Source organism: Canis lupus, chromosome 31, assembly GCF_011100685.1.
Source record: "Canis lupus familiaris isolate Mischka breed German Shepherd chromosome 31, alternate assembly UU_Cfam_GSD_1.0, whole genome shotgun sequence".
NCBI lineage: Eukaryota > Metazoa > Chordata > Mammalia > Carnivora > Canidae > Canis > Canis lupus.
Genome location: NC_049252.1, coordinates 2207406 through 2213405, shown reverse-complemented (window position 1 = coordinate 2213405; position 6000 = coordinate 2207406). Strand labels below are relative to the sequence as shown.

The following is a 6000-nucleotide window of genomic DNA, read 5'->3' as shown; positions in this document are numbered from 1 at the left end:
GGGAAAGAGAAATGAGTAGCTGAGACTGAAGCTGGTGAACCCCTGAAGAATTTAGCTAGTTTCTTTTTCTTTTTCTTTTCTTTTTTTTTTTTTTTTTCATTTAAGGAAAGTGGAATGCAGAAAACAATGATAAAGCAAAAGCGACAAAGGAGTGGAGGAGGCACCGAGAGAAAAAGGGCGATAAACACGTCCGCTGGTAAAGTGGGGAAATGAGGGAACAGAGAGGACTAGGGAAGCAGAGTCTAGGGAACGGCAGGCAGTGGCGTCGCGGCAGGGCCCGCGGGGTCGCCTGTCCTCCGTCCAAGAGGCCGGAGCGTCAGCGTGCAGTTTTCTAAAAAGCAGTTGGGTGGGCATTGAGGGCTATATTTAAATAAAAGGACTTACTTGACTTTATTATGTAATTAAAAAAAATCAGTGTATACAGGAAAACTGCGGGACCAGCAAAGTAAGGATTCTGGAGGCAGGGGTGGGAAGGGTCTCGGGAGGGGTGTGTGGGGTGCGGGGCGGCGGGGAGCGTCCCGGGGGAGGGGTGCGGGGGGGGAGGGGGTGCGGGGAGGGGAGGGGAGCGGGGGCGGCGGGGAGCGTCCCGGGGGGAGGGGTGCGGGGGGGAGGGGGTGCGGGAGGGGAGGGGAGCGGGGGCGGCGGGGAGCGTCCCGGGGGGAGGGGTGCGGGGGGGAGGGGAGCGTCCCGGGGGGAGGGGGTGCGGGAGGGAGGGGGTGCGGGAGGGGAGGGGAGCGGGGGCGGCGGGGAGCGTCCCTGGGGCCGCGGGGGGCTGTGGCCAGGAGCGCGGGAGGCGAGCCTCGGGGGCCCTGGCCCGGGGTGGGGGGGGGTGGGGGGGTGCGCCCCGGGGGGCGGGGATTGCTGAGCCGGTCTCGGGGCGGAAAGCTGCTCCGCGGCAGGGCGGGGGCCGGCAGGGGCCTTGCGGGTGGCGGCGGGGGGACTTGTGGGTGGGCAGGGGTGCAGGCGACGGCGGGACACCTTGCCCGGGGCGGCGGGGCGGCGGGGCGGCGGGGCGGCGGGGCCCGGGGCGCTGTAGGGGAAAGGCGGGTGGTGCGAGCTCGAGCCGCGGAGGCAGAAGCCCGGCGGGATTAGGGAGCGAGGTGGGTCGGGGACCCTGCCGCGCCGCGGACGCCGGGGCCCAGCTCCGCCCCAGCCGGGCTCGCCGGTGGTTGCCCCAGGATGAGGCGGGTGAAGACGACCCGGCGTCCGGTGGCTGTGGCTGGGCCCGGGCGGCTCAGCTTGGCCCGGGGCTGACCCTGGTCTCCGGACGAGGCCCCGTCGGGCTCCCCCTCCCCACGGGGCGGCCGCTTCTCTCTGCCTGTCTCTGCCTCTCTCTTTCCGTCTCTAATGAATAAATAAATAAATAAAATCTCAAAAAAAAAAATAGAAATTTTGATGGTTCAAAGGAAGGAAGAGGAAGAGGGAGGGTTTGTGATGTTTTGTTTTGTGTTTTTTAGGAAAGTGCAGAGTTCTGAAGTTCTCCCTTGACTTCTGACTCTGAAAGTTGGGAGGACAGAGAAGTGCTTATATTCCAACCTCTGTGACCCTCTCGGCTTATGATAATGGAGTGTATTATATATATATATATATTTAATTTTTGTATTTAGAATACTTTGACGTTATAAAATATCTTTCTGACTTGGAAGAGACTGGCTTAGAAGAGGCCAACCAATTCTTTGAGATAGCAAATGGCCCACCTGGAATTGGTGATTGTGAAAACTAACCATTCTAGAGCCAAACCTACTCGACCTGGCCTATGCACTTCAGGAGATAAAATTCCTCTATGCGATCACCCTGGCACCGGGAACCGGGCAAGAGACCACACCTATGGCCCAAACTCAGTGGAATTATTCAAGCTAGCCAATTCTACACTGCTTAACCCATCCTGCCTTTTTTCTTAGCCCCAGCAAAGGCTCTGGTCTGAGGCTCTCCTGGGTTCCTGTCTTCATTCTCCTGACCACTTGTGCCCACCATTTCTAGGACACGTAAGCACTCATTCCCCCGCCCCCCAGCCTCTCCTCTGTCTCCTCTTGCGGCCACACCTGACTGACCATCTCACAAAAGAATACAAAACATGGGGTCAGCATGTATTCATTGCATTGCTTGTTTGCAAATCTAATAAATTGAAGTAAAAAAATTATTTTGGACTCTACCAATTTTCAGTGTTCACACAGACAAGGACTCTTGGTCTGACCTAACCCAAGCACTCATTTCTAATATAAAATCTGTCTGGGGCACCTGGGAGGCTCAGCCAGTTAAGCCTCTGACTCTTGATTGCCCCTTAGGTCATGATCTCAGGGTGGTGAGATTGAGCCTTTTCAACCAAACTACTTGGTTTTCCATCTTAAAATGAATTATGTTGACTCCTGCCTATGATCTATATGGAAAAAAAAATCTGTAAATTGCTTTGAGTAGCACTGACATTTTTAACAATAATTCTTCTAATCAATGAGCAGAGCATATCTTTACATTTATTTGTGTCATCTTCAATTTCTTTTGTTATGAAAAATTTATAATTATCTGTGTAATTACCAGGTCTTTTACTTCCTTGGTTAAATTTAGTCCTAGGTATTTTATTCTTTTTGAAGCAATTGTAAATAGAATTTATTTCTTTTTCTGATACGTTATTATTAGTGGATAGAGATGCAGCAGATTTTTGTATATTAATTTCGTATCCTGCAACCTTACTGAATTCATTTATTTTAATAAGATTTTTTAATTGTTTTTTTGAGTCTTTAAGGTTTCTATATAAAATATCATGTCATTTTTCAAAAAGTGACAGTTATAATTCTTTCTTTAATTTCCTTTTCTTGCCTAATTGCTTTCAGTAGGGCTTCCAATGCTATGTTGAATAAACGTGGCAAAAGTGTGCATCCTTGTCTCATTTCTAATCTTAGAAGAGAACCTGACGTTTGAGCATGATGTTAGCTATGGGTTTGTCATATAAGGCCTTTATTATGTTGGGGTACAGTCCCTCTATACCCACTTTATTAAGAATTTTTATCATAAATGGATGTTGAATGTTGTAAAATGCTTTTTTTATATATCTATTGAGATGCTCATAGGACTTTTCTTTCATTTGGAAATGTAGTTTGTCACATTGACTGATTTGCATATGTTGAACCATCTACGCTTCTCTGGAATAAATCCCACTTGATCAAAGTGTGTGGATTTTTTAATGTATTGTTGAATTTGCCTTGCTTATATTTTGATGAGGTAATTTGCATCTGTGTTCTTCAAGGATATTGGCCTGTAATTTTCTTCTCTTGCGGTGCTTTTTGTATCCTGGTTTTGCTATCAAGGTAATGCTGGTTTTGTGAGATAAGTTTGGAAATGTTTCCTCCTCTTGTTTTTTGGGTAAGAGGTTGAGAAGGATTAGTTAATAGTCTTTTATGATCCTGTGTATTTCTGCGGTATCAGTTGTAACTTTTTCTCTGATTTTGAATCCTCTTTTATTTTTCCCTTGTTGATTATAGCTAAAGGGTTGCCAATTTTATTTTTTCAAAAAGCATGCTTTTAATTTTATTGATCTTTTCTATTGTCTCTTTAGTCACTATTTCTTTTATTTCCACTCTGATCTTTGTGATTTCTTTTCATCTACTAACTTAAGGTCTTTTTTTTTTTTTTCTTATTCTAGTTCCTTGAGGTGTAAAGGTAGGTTGTTTACTTGAAATCTTTCTTATTTCTTGATGTAAGCCTTTAGTAGTGTGAATTTCCTTCTTAAAATTGCTTTTGTTACATCCCATAAGTTTTTATATGTTATACTTCCATTTTCTTTTTTCTTTTTTGGTAATATTTAATGTATGTATATATGTCTGTATATATTTATTTATAAAGAGAGAGTGCACATGCACACAAGCAGGGGTGGGGCAGAGGCAGAAGAAAGAATCTCAAGCAGACTCCACACTGAGTACAGAGCCTGATATGGGGCTCAATCCCACAGTCTTGAGATCATGGCTTGAGCTTAAATCAAGAGTTAGAGGTTTATCTGACTGAATCCCCCAGGGTGCCCCTGCATTTCTAATTTCATTTATCTCAAGATTTTTTTTAAGATTGATTGATTGATTGATTTTAATTTGAGGGGAGACTGTGTGCATGCATGTACCCAAGCCACGGGAGGGGCAGAGGGAGAGAAGCTGACTCTCTGGTGAGTGTGAGGCCCTCCAGGGGGCTCAATCTTATGAACCTGAGACCAAAACCTGATCCGAAACCAAGAGTCAGATGCTTAACTGAGTCACGCAGGTGCCCCTTATGATATTTTTTGATATCTCTTTAGATTTCTTCTTTGACCCATTGATTGTTCAGTAGCATGTTGTTTAATCTCCACATATTTGTGACTTTTTCAGTCTTCTACTTGTAATTGATTTCTAGTTTCTTACCTTTGTGGTCAGAAAGATACTTGATATGATTTCAACTTTCTTAATTTAATTAATACTTGTTTTTGTCGCCTAACATATGATCTGTCCTGGAGGATGGTCTGTGAGCACTTAAGAAGAATTTGTATTCCGTTGCCTTGGATGGAATGTTCTGGTGAAATCTAAGTCCATCTGATCTAACATGTCATTTATGGCCAATGTTTCTTCATTGATTTTCTGTCTGGATGATCTATACATCGATGAAAATGGAGTATTAAAGTCCTCTACTCTTATTGTATTGCAATCTATTTCTCTCTGTAGATCTCTTAATATTTGCTTTATATATTTAGGTGTTCCTATGGCAAGTCCATAAATATTTACAAATGTTATATCCTCTTGTTAGATTTAACCTTTGTCATTATCTAATGACCTTCTTTGTCTTTTATTACAGTATTTGTCTGAACGTCTGTTTTGTACAGTGAGTATGCTGTTTTGTGTGGTATAAATATAGTTACTTCAAGCTTTCTTTTGTTTTCCATTTGCATGGAAAATCTTTTGCCATCCCTATATCTTCAATCTGTGTATGTCCTTATTTCTGATGGTAGTATATCCATTAACAAATTTTTGTTAGTTATTGCATGCATTTGTCCATACTTTTAAATTGTGCATGCAGAATTGGTGAACTTTATTATAAATACATTGTACCCCAAAGAAGCTGATTAAAAATATTACTTATAGGATAAAGTATATGACAAATCATACCAGGTTAATTATTTTATCTACATAGAAAACTATCACTTTCCTTCATCATACCATATTCAAGAATAAATTTTAGGTAGATTAAAGAGGAAGAGATCATGGTACTAGGGAAAATAATTCAGAAGTATTTTCTTTCATCCATAAAGTTTTAATGAAAGAGTTGGAGAGCAGAGCTGAAAGTAAGACTAAAAAGACAGGAGAGAAAAGACATGAAGAAAATATGAAAAATAGGTTATATTATGATTGTCAGATAAGTGGATATTACAGTATGATTTGCCCTTTCTGTACTCTAAAATAGTAAGACTAAATAATAACAGTTCTACTTTTTAAATTAAAAAAAAAGATTTTTATTTATTTATTTGACTGAGCGATAGTGAAAGTGAGAGCATCAGCAGGGCAGAGGGCAAGGGAGAAGCAGGCTCTCCACGAGCAGAAGCCTGCTGCAGAACTTGATGCCAGGACCTTGGAATCATGACCCTAGCTGAAGGTAGACACTTGACTGACCAAGCCATCCGGGTGCCCCAATAATAACAGTTTTAAAAAGAAGCAAAACGAGGCAGAAGTACAGGTAAAAAGTTTGAAAATAAGTGTGACAGTTAAGCAGAGGAATACCGATAGCCAAACATAATTATTCATTTATTATCAAGGATTAATCCCTCTTGAAGGACAATAAATAATATAGGATATCATCATACTGTAAGTAACTATGTTTTTCAGCGAATTTCCAAGAGTAAAACAAATTTGCTGTAACAAATTATGTTTTCTAGCCATGGCCACCACAATATTTCTAGTCCAATATCACACTTCCTTTCACAGACAAATGGTACCTGTGGCCCCTCCTCTTAAATCTGGAAGGGGGCTTGTGAGTGCTCCGACCTGCAGAGCA

General features: G+C 42.8%; 1 long non-coding RNA gene across 7 annotated transcripts in view; it reads left to right on the top strand.

Annotated features, from left to right (window-relative positions):
* The window catches only part of LOC106558107, a 66081-nt gene continuing 60081 nt past the window's right edge, over positions 1-6000 (top strand). Inside the window, exons 1-4 of one of the 7 annotated variants that reach the window (XR_005382057.1) lie at positions 1-196; positions 1902-1985; positions 3638-3654; positions 4807-4833. This is a non-coding gene — a long non-coding RNA (uncharacterized LOC106558107). The other 6 variants (XR_005382060.1, XR_005382058.1, XR_005382054.1 and 3 more) reach the window with 6 other exon arrangements.